This window comes from Vicia villosa, unplaced genomic scaffold (genome assembly GCF_029867415.1).
Source record: "Vicia villosa cultivar HV-30 ecotype Madison, WI unplaced genomic scaffold, Vvil1.0 ctg.000320F_1_1, whole genome shotgun sequence".
NCBI lineage: Eukaryota > Viridiplantae > Streptophyta > Magnoliopsida > Fabales > Fabaceae > Vicia > Vicia villosa.
Window position 1 is genome coordinate 78,650 of NW_026705142.1, and position 16,153 is coordinate 94,802.

Sequence of the window (16,153 nt, forward strand, 5' to 3'; positions counted from 1 at the left end):
TTTCATGGTTGAAATGAGTTTGAATTCTATTGTTGATACATTGTGCACTTTGTATGATTCTTAAATATAAATGCAAATAATTTCGAATTTAATATTGAGTATGATTCATAGTTACAAGAGAGGGATTAAAGTTGCTCCTTAAATATAAATGCAAATAATTTTGAATTTAATATTTAGTATGATTCATGAATACATAATAAATATCAAAGTTGCTGTGGTGTAGTGGTTATCACGTTAGCTTTACACGCTAAAGGTCTCCAGTTCGATCCTGGGCAGCAACAATTCAAGTTTTTTTGACTAAAAAAGTAGTTACAAGAGAGAGAACATGGGGGCGGAGGAGTCGAGTTATATTTAATGTAAAAGGTTTCGTATCTTATTATTGGTTATTTAATGTATATTATATTTTGAACTATAATAAATTTGTCATAGTTGTAAATAGTTGTAAGGTACTTGGATTAAGATTATACAACAACAATTCAATTTTTTTGACTAAAAAAATAGTTACAAAAGAAGGGACATGGGGCGGAGGAATCGAGTTATATTAAATGTAAAAGGTTTCGTATCTTATTGTTGTTTGTTTTTTAATGTATATTATATTTTGCACTATAATAAATCTGTCATAGTTGTAAGTAAAGTTTGCAATTTTATCTCCAAACTAGGTAGGTGTGATTCGGAAGCAAACAAATGAACTTTTAGGTATTTGAAAGGTACAACATGTCATGGTATCATGTTTAAAAGTGAACAAAAATAATCCTTTAGTTGTAAGGTACTTTGATTAAGATTATGCAGGTGATATGGATGATAGGAAGTCTACAATAAGATATATAGTTATTCATGCAGATGAATCTATTTATTGAAAATTGTTAATTCGGTCCATATTGATCTTGCTTACCATTTAAGCAAAGTACATGACAATAATTGAGGCTACCAAAGAGGCCTTACGAGTTACATGATTGGTTAGGGAATTGGGTGTTGAGCAAGGTGAAATTGAGTTGCATTGTTATAACATGCCATTTATTTAGCAAATAATCAGGTGTATCACACTAGGACCCAACATATTGATGTGAAGTTTTAAAATATCAGAAATTACTTGTAAGTAGACAAATGTTACTTGAAAATGATTGTTCTCTCGAGATTGCAACTAATATGTTTATCAAGTCAATTACTAGTGATAAGTTTAAGTACTCCTTTAGACTTGCTATACATATTTCAATGTTAAGTAAATGTTGTATCTCTCAATTGATAGGATGTGGGTGTCATACAGAAAATCTTCATAAATATTTGATATTTGCTAAATGGAGATTGTTGAGCATGACTTATAGTCATAGAAGAAGGGTAGGGGTATGAGGCTGAGTTAGCAAAACACTGCGTAGTTTCATCCACTAGGTCGACTCAAATGCATTCTTGTAATATGAATCATACTATTATATATCGTTTGTTACACCAAAACCCATATTCATTCAAATAATAAGACGAAACTACAATTGTCTTATAGTTGTAGAGTGTTAGATATAGGTATGATAATCCTGGATATCTTCAAGAATCGTGTTCGTTCACTTTCCGAACAAAGTATTTCGACCCTATTCTTGTCTGGGTTCACGAAATCTTTGCGGGGATAATTCTTGAAGAACAATCTGTTTCTGACAATGGAGAACAGATCAGAATGTAGAGGAAGTATGTTTTTCGTGTTCGAAACTGAGGCCAAATGACTCCTTATATAGGAGATCAACAATAGAAACCGAAATGACACACCTGTTCGGCAAAAACAGTTATGTTGGTTGGGAAACGACGCACCTGTTCGGTAAAACGGTTATGTCGGTTGGGACCCCAGCCAGGGGCGCTGCCCCTTGGACCCCGGCAGGGCGCTGCCCCGCACCCCGCCAGGGGCTCCGCCCCTTGGACCCCGAAGGGGCGCTGCCCCGCACCCCGCCAGGGGCTCCGCCCCTTGGAACCCCGTTTCTATTATTCGTATTCAATTGCACGTTTGGCTCTACGAGCATGCACTCCGCACTACCCTAACTCGTTTCAAGCTTAACGCATAATTGCATCGGCCTACAGTAAATCACATTATTACCAAAATACATTGATGATACTAAAATCACCAACAAACTCCCCCCATTTTAGTATAATCCTTGATTTACTTACAGGTATAACGATCAAACAAATGCATAGAAGAAAATGTCTTGCGATTGAATTTTCATCTTAGTACAAATACACATTCCAAATATTCGAAAATCGGGGTGTCACAATGATTGAACCCGCCAATCCATTTGAATATCTAAAGATATAGTACACATATGTTTCTTACAATACTCTACTATTCATACTTGACACTTTACAAGCCATGTGTCCTTATCCATTAATAAGCATATAGGAAGCCAAGTCCAAGCTTCTTGAAGCAGCAAAACTTCATGCTCACATAGGTGATCCTTTTAATCTTGCACCTGTATTAGCAATTTTTCAAAAGAACCATTAAGAAGATATACTTCAACCTAGCCATCACTTGCAGGTCTGAGCACATACCTTGGGAAGATAAACACAATTGCTCCAATCTTTAACTATGATCTTTCCACATTGAATTCTGCTTCTAACATTATATTAGAAGGGAATTGGGTATACCATAACTAATAGATTTAAATGGACTTTAATCCCATCCCAATTATCGACTTCTTCACTAAGTCTCTTGCTAACCCCTTCTTCAAGTGGTCAGCTAAGTTTTGTTGCGACCAAACAAACTCAATAGATATCACCCCATTCATGATTAATTCCCTAATCATACTATGTCTAATACCCAAATGTCTAGACTTTCCATTGTATATTTGGCTATATGCTTTAGCCAGTGTGGCACTACTATCACAACGGTTAGAAATTGGTGATATCCGTTTAGGACATATCGGAATCTCATATACCAAGTTCCTTAGCCATTCTGCTTCTTTACCAGCAGCAGCTAATGCTACAAACTCAGGTTCCATTGTGGAACTAGTTATACATGTTTGCTTCTTGGAAGCCCATGAGATGTCACCTCCCCCAAGCAAGAACACCCATCCACTTGTAGAGGATGAATCTTCAACATTATTTATCCAACTAGCATCTGAATAACCCTCTAACACCGAAGGAAATACCATATATGACAATCCATAATTCATAGTACCCTTCAAGTACTTGAATACCCTAGTTATCGTATGCCAATGATGTCTACTAGGATTACTAGTAAATCTGCTCAACTTTCCAACCGCATAAGCAATATCCGGTCTAGTGCTAATCATAGCATACATCAAAGAGCGTATAGCTCTTGAGTATTCTAGTTGATCCACAGGTTTACCTGTATTTGGCATAAGCTTTTCTCCCGGATCCATGGGAGTACTTACTGGAGAACAATTTTCATAATTGAACTTCTTGAGTATTTTCTCAATGTAATGAGATTGCGTAATTACAATCCCCTTATTCTCCCGTTTAATCTTAATACCAAGAATAACGTCTGCTTCTCCCATATCCTTCATGGAGAACTTTGATGACAAGAAATTCTTTGTTTTATCAACTTGATTTTGGTCGGTGCCAAAGATCAACATGTCATCAACATATAGACAAATGAAAACTCCTTTACCGGATGTATCAAATTTGCTATATACACATTTGTCAGCTTGGTTTAGAATGAAACCATTAGACAAAACAACCTCATCAAACTTTTGATGCCACTGCTTTGGAGCTTGTTTCAGCCCATACAACGACTTAACTAGCTTACACACTTTGTGCTCATTACCAGGCATTACAAATCCTTCAGGTTGCTTCATATACATTTCTTCTTCCAAATCACCATTCAGAAATGTTGTTTTGACATCCATTTGATGAATCACTAGATTATGAATAACCGCCAAGGCAATCAACAATCTAATAGTAGTGATACGGGCAACTGGAGCATAGGTATCGAAATAATCAATCCCTTCTTTTTGTCTGAAGCCTTGGATAACTAATCTAGCTTTAAACTTGTCAATTGTACCATCGACTTTCATCTTCCTTTTGAAGATCCATTTGCAACCCAATGGTTTGCAGCCTGGTGGTAAATCAGATAATACCCAAGTATTATTTTCCATGATAGAACCAATCTCTTCATCAATTGTTTCTTTCCAAAAGACAGAATCTCGAGATTTCACAGCTTCATCATACGTTCTTGGATCCTCCTCTATACTATAGCAATAATAGTATTGAGTCTCAATCTGATCCTTTGATCCCTCAACTAAATATAGTTGAAAATCAGATCCATAAGATCTAGATTTCCTAGCTCTTTTGCTTCTACGGGGTTCAAGTGTCTCACTTGGTACATCATTTGAATGATCATCCCTTAGAGATTCCTCTGAATTAGGTATAGATATCTTTGGTCTAGGTATAGAAGAGAAATAATTCTCATCAAATATGGCATCTCTTGATTATATAATCGTGTTAATAGAAATCGAGTCATTAGGTTCTATAACATAAAACCTATAAGCCTTGGAGTGTTCAGCATATCCAACAAAGATGCAACCTACACCCTTTTCGCCCAAAGTTTTCCTTTTTGGGTCCGGGAGTCTAACCACGGCCCTACAACCCCAAACACGTAGAAATGTTAAGTTGGGTCTTTTCTTATACCAAAGTTCATATGGGGTAGTCTTGTTCCTTTTTTTAGGAACCCTATTTAACAAATAGCAAGCCGTTAACATAGCTTCTCCCCAAAACCCTTCACTCAGACCAGAGTAAGATAACATGGCATTTACCATTTCTTTAAGAACTCTATTTTTCCTTTCAGCCACACCATTTTGTTGAGGTGTATAAGGTGCCGTAGTTTCATGAATGATTCCTACGGATTGGAAAAATACAGGATCATAATATTCACCACCTCTATCAGTACGTAATGTTTTAATCAGCACATTCCGTTGCACTTCAACTTCAGTTTTATAAATTTTGAATTTATCTAAGGACGAAATCCTTAGCGTGCAACAAATAAACATAGTAGAATCTAGATGCATCATCAATGAAAGTGACAAAATATTTTTTATTCCCTAATGATGGAGTAGCATGCAAATCACATAAATCACTATGTACTAACTCAAGAATGATAGATTTCCTTATTATACTTTTAAAAGGTTGTCTAGTGATCTTTGTTAACATGCAAGTTTTACACTTTTCGTTATTTTCATCAAAAACAGGGATTGAATCGTTTTTAGACATTTCATGCATTCTTTTATAATGTACGTGTCCTAGACGAGCATGCCATAACGAAAAATTGATAATATTCGAAGAAGACATAAATATAGAACCAGAATCTTTAGGAGCTCCATTTAAATTCATCATAAACATTCCATTATTATAATAACCAAATCCTACAAACACACCAGACTTCGATAAAACATATTTATCGGATTCACACACTTGCTTGTATCCAAGCTTATTTAATACAGGACCAGAAATTAAATTCTTACGTAACTTAGGAACATACAATACATTAAACAAAGTAATAGTCTTTCTAGAACTGAATTCTAGCACCAGGTTTCCTTTGCCTTCAACGGGAGCGAAGTGATCATCTCCCATGTATAGAACAGAACCATCTTCCACTAGAACAAATGTCTTGAACCAGAAACGGTCCTTGCAAACATGTTTTGTGGCGCCAGAATCAATCCACCACGCGATAGCATCATCCTTGGTTTTCGGATTGGTCCTTAGACCCTTTTCCTGAACCACTTGCGTTCGCGTTGTCGTTCTTTTTGCCGAAACGACAATCCTTCTTGAAGTGGCCTGTTCTGCCACACTTCCAGCATTCTAGTTTCGGTTTCTTGTTAACACCGAAATTTCCCTTTTTGTTATTGAAAGCACGTTTCTTTCCTTTGTTTTTGTTGTTATCGTTCTTACCACCCTCTTCAATCATATTAACCGAGGGTCCAGCAATTTCTTTGCCTTTTCCTTTGTTATCCTCATGCGCTCGTAGAGATTCCTCTATGCGCAAGTGACTTCCAAGTTGGATCAAAGACAGTTCGTCTTTTCCATGTTTCAGATTGTGTTTGAAATCCTTCCATGAAGGAGGCAACTTGTCTATGATGCTTGATACAGATATTGTTTCATCCATCTTCAATCCATGCAGTGTGAACTGTCCAAGGATTCGGAGGAGTTCATTGAATTGTTCCATGACAGACCTTGATTCAACCATTTTGTAATTGTTGAAGTCGGTCACCAGAAACTTTTTACTGGATGAATCCTCTGCCATGTACTTGGCTTCGAGACAATCCCACAATTCCTTTGCAGATTCCACGTTTTGGTAAATATCAAATAAGGGATCAGACATACCGTTAAGAATGTGCCCTCTGCATATGTAGTCGTCATTCTCCCACTTTGATCGGCGTCTCAGATTTTCAACCGTGTCATCCTCCTCAAGTTCTGGAATTGGTGTAGACAGGACGTGCACCACCTTCAACGTTGTCAACATGAAATGCATCTTCTTCTGCCAACGCCTGAAGTCTTGTCCTTGAAACTTGTCCAATTTTCCGAAACTTTTAGTCATCTCCTTCACGGTGCTTCCTCCTCCAGCCATGATTATCAGAAAATGCTACTTTGTTCGTTTGTTAGATATAGGTATGATAATCCTGGATATCTTCAAGAATCGTGTTCGTTCACTTTCCGAACAAAGTATTTCGACCCTATTCTTGTCTGGGTTCACGAAATCTTTGCGGGGATAATTCTCGAAGAACAATCTGTTTCTGACAATGGAGAACAGATCAGAATGTAGAGGAAGTATGTTTTTCGTGTTTGAAACCGAGGCCAAATGACTCCTTATATAGGAGATCAACAATAGAAACCGAAATGACACACCTGTTCAGCAAAAACAGTTATGTTGGTTGGGAAACGACGCACCTGTTCGGTAAAACGGTTATGTCGGTTGGGACCCCAGCCAGGGGAGCTGCCCCTTGGACCTCGGCAGGACGCTGCCCCGCACCCCGCCAGGGGCTCTTCCCCTTGGACCCCGACGGGGCGCTGCCCCGCACCCCGCCAAGGGCTCCGCCCCTTGGAACCCCGTTTCTATTATTCGTATTTAATTGCACGTTTGGCTCTACGAGCGTGCACTCCGCACTACCCTAACTCGTTTCAAGCTTAACGCATAATTGCATCGGCCTATAGTAAATCACATTATTACCAAAATACATTGATGATACTAAAATCACCAACATAGAGTAGACATGCTCGGTCGAACTACCTAAACAAACCTCCTGTCTTGTTTGTAATTTTTATTTTTATTTTTTCTTTAGTTACTAGTTTATGTTCTAACATTTATATTAGATGTCAATTAAGTAGTGAAAAAGTTTCAAGATTTAACCGAACAAAATTTTCAACTATAGCTGTGAAGTGTAAAGTGAGTTAAAGTTTCACATATGATGAAAAAATTTAAAATTGAGCCTCTTATAACTGGACACAATATATATATATATATATATATATATATATATATATATATATATATATATATATATATATATATATATATAACATATGATGAAAAAAATTTAAAATTGAGCCTCTTATAACTGGACACACAATATATATATATATATATATATATATATATATATATATATATATATATATATATGGAGAAATATTCTTACTTCAATAATAAGAGAAAAGTCATCATTTGGTCTTATCTTTTGTTGAGACTGAAGGATAGAAAAACACTTAGAAAGGGGGGGTTTGAATAAGTGTAGCTTTAAAAAACTTGACAGATAAAAATAAATGCACAGTTATTTTTATCCTGGTTCGTTGTTAACTAAACTACTCCAGTCCACCCCCGCAGAGATGATTTACCTCAACTGAGGATTTAATCCACTAATCGCACGGATTACAATGGTTCTCCACTTAGTCAGCAACTAAGTCTTCCAGAGTCTACTGATCACACACTGATCACTCCAGGAACAACTGCTTAGATACCCTCTAAGACTTTTCTAGAGTCTACTGATCCACACGATCACTCTAGTTACAACCTGCTTAGTTCACTCCTAAGACTTCCTAGAGTATTCTGATCCACACGATCACTCTAGTTCCTTACAACTTAATGTAATCAATTCTAAGAGTATTACAATTGCTTCTTAAAAGCGATAATCACAAACTGTGATATTTCTCTTAATCGTTTAAGCTTAATCTCACTAATATATTACAACAGCAATGTAGTGAGCTTTGATGAAGATGAAGATTCTGAGTTTTGATTTGAACAGCGTTTGAGCAAGTTAATTTGAATTATTTTGGTGCAGAATCGTTAACCTTGCTTCTCATCAGAACTTCATATTTATAGGCGTTGGAGAAGATGACCGTTGAGTGCATTTAATGCTTTGCGTGTTCCGTACAACATCGCATTTAATGTTATACGCTTTTGTCAACTACCTCGAGCCTTGTTCACGCTGTGTCTACTGACGTAGCCTAGAATAGCTTTTAACGTTCCTTTTGTCAGTCAGCGTAGCTTGCCACTTGTACTTTCTTCTGATCTGATGTTTGTGAATATAACGTTTGAATATCATCAGAGTCAAACAGCTTGGTGCATAGCATCTTCTGATCTTCTGACCTTGAAGTGCTTCTGAGCGTGATACCATCAGAACTTCAGTGCTTCTGTTCTCTTGTTCTTCTGATGCTTCCATAGACCCATGTTCTGATTCTGCTTCGACCATCTTCTGATGTCTTGCCAGACCATGTTCTGATGTTGCATGCTGAACCCTTGAGACAAAGCTTCTGAGCGCTGAATTATGCGTACTCTTTATATATTCCCTGAAAAGGAAATTGCATTGGATTAGAGTACCATATTATCTTAAGCAAAATTCATATTATTGTTATCATCAAAACTAAGATAATTGATCAGAACAAATCTTGTTCTAACAATCTCCCCCTTTTTGATGATGACAAAAACATATATAAATGATATGAATTTGCGATCAGAAAGAACAGACGGCAAAAGACAAATTACACAGCTATAGCATAAGCATATGAATATGTCTCCCCCTGAGATTAACAATCTCCCCCTGAGATAAATAATCTCCCCCTGAAATAAATACTCGAAGAGCTTTAATAAAAGACTTCCCTGATTATTTCGGTAGAGACGATCATATAAGCTTCTTGTCTTCAGAGAATTCCTAGCTTCTGACTTCTGCTTCCATTGGACAGCTTCAGAACTAGAATTTCCTTAGATCCCTAGAACACTCACAGCTTCTGATTCCTGCTTCCATCTAGGACAGCTTCAGAACTTGAATTTCTTTGATCTTCTGAACATTCACAGCTTCTGACTTCTGCTTCCATCTAGGACAGCTTCAGAACTTGAATTTCTTTGATCTTCTGAACATTCACAGCTTCTGATTTCTGCTTCCATTTAGGACAGCTTCAGAACTTGAGTTTTCTGGATCTTTAGAACATTCGCAGCTTCTGATTTCTGCTTCCCTCGGATAGCTTCAGAGCTTTGAATTTCTACCAACATCACTTCATGCTAGATTTGTATCAGAACATTGTTGAATGTACCAGAGCATCATCTGAGCATCTCTACATCCTGAAATGTTACAGAACAAAAACTAAACGACAAAAGTCAGCATGAACGAGTCAGAACATAAAATGTATATTCGAACACATTATATGTATCAGAGCCATATAGGCTAAAATAATGTATCAGAGCAAATAGAATTTTGTCAGAACAAATAGACAAATATGGATCAAATTCTATCTTCTTTCTTGCTTCTGATTTCTGAAGCTTGACAGCACTCAGCTTGCTTCAGTTTCCATGGTTTAGCTTCTTGTGTTTGCTTTGAAGATTCTCTTCACTTCTTTATACCTGCAAAACACTTAAACCATATAGAACTTGCAGTTCTTGTTAGTGAATGTGTGGGAGCTTTACCCAGCAACTGATAGATTAATCAAATCATTTATCATTTATCTTTCTCCCCCTTTTTGTCATAACATCAAAAAGAATATTTTAAAAGATTCAGATGCAAACAAAACGAAACACACTGAGGAAGAGGATGATTTCATTGAAGTTCAAACAGCAGGTACAGAAGTACATGAAGATGAGAAAGATCAGATGCACAAAAAAAAAATAGATGCAACGAAAAGAAAGAAACAACACAGACTCAATCTAAGATGGCCCTAGTCTTGACAAGATCTTGGTCAGCATCTCTTGAACCATATTGTTGTGTCCTTCTTGCCTCACCATGAAAGCGCTATACTCAGCATTGAGTGAGCTTTGCTCATCCTGTCTCTTCTGAATATCTTCCAGAGTCCTTGCAAGACGAGAAGATTCATCAGAAGAAGCTTCACCGCTTTCAACCACAGGAATAGCATGTTGATCTGCAGCTTCCATTGATAGATCATTTGCAGGGATTTCCTCAACAGGAACAGTTTTGGCAACATGATCTTCAGCATCTGCTTCTTGCATAGAAGCATCTCCATATTCTGCAGCAGGAATTTCCGATTCTCCATTCTCAAGTGCCTGAAGAATGGCAGCTAGATTCCTGGGAGCAGAAGGACCTTCAACTTCTGGTGGGTCAACAACTTCTGGAATGACCAAGCTTGGGTCTTTCTTAGAAGGGTTTTCCCTCAGAAAGTCAAAGAGAGTCTTGAAGTCTCCTAGCAGAACAGGATAATCAGGAACAAAGATAACAATATCCCTGCATGGATTTGCTTCCATTTCAGCAGCCAGTCTTAATACTTCCAATTCATCCACAAAGGGCTTCTCCTCAGCAGCAACACAATTTCTGAGAGGATGGTAGTATATACCATTATCTTCCTCCAGAAGGTACCCAGGGTAACCAGGGGCAGCAGCCACTAGTCTTTTCTGTACTCCCATTGCTTCTACTTGAAAATCCTTGCGAAATCTTCTCCAGAGATTTCTTGTAGAAACATCATCCAGACCATTTAGGAATGCATCCTTCAGAAGGTCTAGACTGCTAATCACCTCATGTCTGAAAAGTTCCAGGTAGATATAGGGTTCAGGTTCAGGCGGATTGAAGGTGAATTTGTAGTCAGGGTAGAGAAGACAGTAAGGTTTGGATTTTCTGGTAGGTAAGGGATGGGATATAGAAGGTGGAGGTACGGTGGATGAGGAAGAAGGGATATCTGAGAGAATGATTGATGAGGATGGAATATCAGAAATGATAGATTGAGACGAGGATGGAGTGTTTGTAAAGGGAATTGGTGAGAAAGATTTATCAGAAGGAGTTGGGGGAAGAATACTTAAAGGTGTGGGGTTTAGAATGGGAGAGGAGAAGGATGATGGAGAAGAATTTGGCAAGGTAAAGTTTATTTTTGGTTCAGATGGAGGTGATTGGAGAGATGGTTTAGGGACAGAAGGAGGTGGAGTAAACACCTTTCTGGAGATTTGTACAGAGGAAGAAGATCTGGTTCTGCGAAAGGAATCTCTGATTCTCTTATCTCTTCGTTCTTTAGAGTCCACCTTGTCAGGATCATAGGTGACCCTCAACTTCTTGGCTCTCTCAGCCTCATCTTCTTGTGCCTTTCTTTTTAGCCTTGCCTGTCGTTCCTTCTTATCCTTCTTCAGAATATCATCTTTGGATGGGAGTACTCTGCCACGGATCCAAGCAGGATCAACATCTGATTGCTTCCTAACACAATCTTCCAAGTAAAGCTTGACAACAAGATCAAGTTCTTTATGAAACAAGGAGATGAAACCTTCAACAGCAATTCTTCTTGACAGAATGTCAGGAAAGCTTGTGCACACAAAAGGTACATTCTTAATGAGTTCCATTCTGAACAAATCAACACCATTGAAGATGGGACCTTGAATTACTCCAAGAAAATGAGATGCATTGAGATTTCTGATGGAGTCCACCACTTTGCTTTCAATCAGAATGTCTGAAATCATCCTTCCGAATGGAATGGTTGTTCTTGGAATATGAGGGTACTTCGCCCTTTCATCTTCTCTTGACTCAAAGATAGAAGTTTTCAGATTCTCAAACAGAATATAAGAGATGTTGATCTTTATCTTTTTGCCAATGCAGAAAAGAGTGTACTTGTGAGTCGGACTGATGTAGGAGGAGGAGAGCATCCTTTTTCTATGGTGAAGAGAACCCAGAATAATCTCAGCCCATACTTTATAAAAAGGCCTTAAGGTGCCCGTGTTATGAGAATCAATTCCAAAAACCGTAGAGATTTGTTTTTCAACTGGAGTCCAGTCAACTGTATTGGGTTGAAGACCAGACCAACCTTCTTCATCATCAAGATTGTACAGCTTCCTGATGAGCTTCTCAGTGATAACCACTTCATGCCCTAGAACGAATGAAATGATGGCAGTTGGAGTAACTGTTGCATGTACCCAGAAATCCTTCACAAGTTCAGGATAAATTGGACCAACCAATCTATCAAGATATTTGGACCATCCTTGCTCAAGGATTCTCGCATCACACTGAAAGCCATTAGCTTTAAGATTGTTGATGTCCACAGCAGATTCACATATAACTTCCAGTTCTTTCGTGGGTATTAAGCAAGTTTTCAGAGGAGCATATTCATACTTTCGTAGAAGGATTTGTGAAGAAGTAAGTCTTTCTTTTGAGGAAGAAGAACAGGAGGAAGAATCCATGATGATTATGTCGTAAGATTAGATCAAGGACTAGGGTTTGAAAAAGAAAGAAACAGATGCAGCGAGAAAAAAAAATGTACGACAAAATAGAGAAACGGAGAAAAGAATGAAGTTGAAGCGGGCTATTTAAAAGATTTGAAAATCATTTTGCATTAAATGAGAAATGACATTAGGAGAGATAGCATGGTAAATGAAATGATTAAATACAGTTACCTAGGTAGGCGTCTTTTCAACTGCACGCTTCGTACTAACCGCACAGACACGTGTTCACCATCAGATAATAGATGACAGCTGTAAATTTCAGAATAGACTTTACGCCTTCAGATTCTGATCACTGCTTCTGATCTGATCAACTTTCTCTTCTGGAAACACTCCTTCTGAAGTGTGCTGATATAAATCTGAATGATCTTCTGATCCATTACTTCTGATATACACAGCTTCTGGAGGTTCACTTCTTTGTTCTGCAGCTTCTGATAAGACAAAACTGTATCTGCAGAAGTTCTTAAGCTCTTTGTTTTAACAGAAACAAGTTTATCATCAAACCAGATGTTTATTGATTCGTCCACAATCAATGTTTCAATTTTGTATATTCTGTAGCATTTAGAGCATTTAGAATACTCAAGAACGAAACACCATTGCTTGAGAAACAGACAAGACAAATGATTTCAAGACTGATAAACTATCTTTTCTGATCTCCTTCAGACAAAGTTTCTTCAACAGATTTAAGTACCAGAACTTGGAAGACAGTCTTTCTTCCCTTCAAGTGTTGAGATCAACTTTAGTCCAGGAGACATGTCATGTTGACTTTTATCTTCTTTGTCATCAAGAGAATCTGCAAAAGAAATAGTCTTTTTCTTTGGCACCCACATTTTCTTGGGTCCTTTCTTGTTAGTTCTCCTCAGGTTCTGATTGAACTTGGGTTTAACATTGTAAACAATAGGAGGAACAGCATGATAATTTTTAATGTGAATTTCATGATATTTCCTAGGTTGTGTCACATGCTTTTTGGTGTGTGTTATGTGAAAACTTTGAGCATGTGAAGTGTGCCTAATATCATGGGAGTGGCCATACTTGAACTGATCATACAATGGCTTGTATGTAAATTTCATTTCATCAACAGGTTCAAGCTTGTATGGGGTTTCACCCTCAAAACCAATGCCAACTCTTTTGTTTCCAGACACAGCATATATCATAGAAGCTAGCTGACTTCTGCCAATACTTCTAGATAAGAACTTCCTGAAACTTAAATCATATTCTTTCAGAATATGGTTTAGACTAGGAGTGGATTGTTCTGAATCAGAAGGAGATCCAACATTATTGGATAATTTTAAAAGTTTTTCTTTTAATTCAGAATTCTCCAACTCAAGCTTCTTTGTTTCAAATTCAAATAGCTTTTTCAGCTTTTTGTATTTGAGACTAATCTGAGACTTGAGTTCCAGAAGTTCAGTTAGACCGGAAACTAACTCATCTCTAGTAAGTTCAGAAAATACCTCTTCAGAATCTGATTCTGATGTAGATTCTGATCCGTCATCTTCTGTCGCCATCAGCGCACAGTTGGCCTGCTCATCTTCAGAGTCTGAATCATCTTCTGACTCATCCCAGGTTGCCATAAGACCTTTCTTCTTATGAAACTTCTTCTTGGGATTTTCCTTCTGAAGATTTGGACATTCATTCTTGAAGTGTCCAGGCTCATTGCATTCATAGCACATGACCTTCTTCTTGTCAAATCTTCTGTCATCAGAAGATTCTCCACGTTCAAATTTCTTTGAACTTCTGAAGCCTCTGAACTTCCTTTGCTTGGTCTTCCAGAGTTGATTTAGCCTTCTGGAGATCAAAGACAGTTCATCTTCTTCTTCAGATTCTGATTCTTCAGGATCTTCTTCTCTAGCCTGAAAAGCGTTAGTGCATTTCTTGATATTGGATTTTAATGCAATAGACTTACCTTTCTTTTGAGGCTCATTTGCATCCAGCTCTATTTCGTGACTTCTCAAGGCACTGATAAGCTCTTCCAGAGAAACTTCATTCAGATTCTTTGCAATCTTGAATGCAGTCACCATAGGACCCCATCTTCTGGGTAAGCTTCTGATGATCTTCTTTACGTGATCAGCCTTGGTGTATCCCTTGTCAAGAACTCTCAATCCAGCAGTAAGAGTTTGAAATCTTGAAAACATCTTTTCAATGTCTTCATCATCCTCCATCTTGAAGGCTTCATACTTCTGGATTAAAGCTAGAGCTTTAGTCTCCTTGACTTGAGCATTTCCTTCATGAGTCATTTTCAAGGACTCATATATGTCATAGGCCGTTTCCCTGTTAGATATCTTCTCATACTCAGCATGAGAGATAGCATTCAGCAAAACAGTTCTGCATTTATGATGATTCCTGAAAAGCTTTTTCTGATCATCATTCATTTCTTGCCTTGTCAGCTTTACGCCACTGGCATTTACTGGATGTTTGTAACCATCCATCAGAAGATCCCATAGATCACCATCTAGACCAAGAAAGTAACTTTCCAGTTTATCTTTCCAGTATTCAAAGTTTTCACCATCAAATACCGGCGGTCTAGTATAACCATTGTTACCGTTGTATTGCTCAGTAGAGCCAGATGTAGATGCAGGTGTAGGTGTAGACTTTTCACTTTCATCAACCATCTTTTACTGAAGCGTTTTTCTCTTCCTGAATCTTTTCTAAACACGGTTAAGTGCTTGCACCTTAGAACCGGCGCTCTGATGCCAATTGAAGGATAGAAAAACACTTAGAAAGGGGGGGGTTTGAATAAGTGTAGCTTTAAAAAACTTGACAGATAAAAATAAATGCACAGTTATTTTTATCCTGGTTCGTTGTTAACTAAACTACTCCAGTCCACCCCCGCAGTGGTAATTTACCTCAACTGAGGATTTAATCCACTAATCGCACGGATTACAATGGTTCTCCACTTAGTCAGCAACTAAGTCTTCCAGAGTCTACTGATCACACACTGATCACTCCAGGAACAACTGCTTAGATACCCTCTAAGACTTTTCTAGAGTCTACTGATCCACACGATCACTCTAGTTACAACCTGCTTAGTTCACTCCTAAGACTTCCTAGAGTATTCTGATCCACACGATCACTCTAGTTCCTTACAACTTAATGTAATCAATTCTAAGAGTATTACAATTGCTTCTTAAAAGCGATAATCACAAACTGTGATATTTCTCTTAATCGTTTAAGCTTAATCTCACTAATATATTACAACAGCAATGTAGTGAGCTTTGATGAAGATGAAGATTCTGAGTTTTGATTTGAACAGCGTTTGAGCAAGTTAATTTGAATTGTTTTGGTGCAGAATCGTTAACCTTGCTTCTCATCAGAACTTCATATTTATAGGCGTTGGAGAAGATGACCGTTGAGTGCATTTAATGCTTTGCGTGTTCCGTACAGCATCGCATTTAATGTTATACGCTTTTGTCAACTACCTCGAGCCTTGTTCACGCTGTGTCTACTGACGTAGCCTAGAATAGCTTTTAACGTTCCTTTTGTCAGTCAGCGTTGTAACACCCCATATTTTCTAAATTTAATTTAATTGGAAATTAA

At 37.7% G+C, this 16,153-nt stretch overlaps 1 non-coding gene across 1 annotated transcript; it reads left to right on the forward strand.

Moving 5' to 3' along the window:
• The first annotated feature begins 208 nt into the window (after window positions 1-208).
• TRNAV-UAC (transfer RNA valine (anticodon UAC)) lies at window positions 209-281 on the forward strand. Its single transcript has one exon. It is a non-coding gene; the product is annotated as a tRNA-Val (tRNA).
• Window positions 282-16,153: the final 15,872 nt, after the last annotated feature.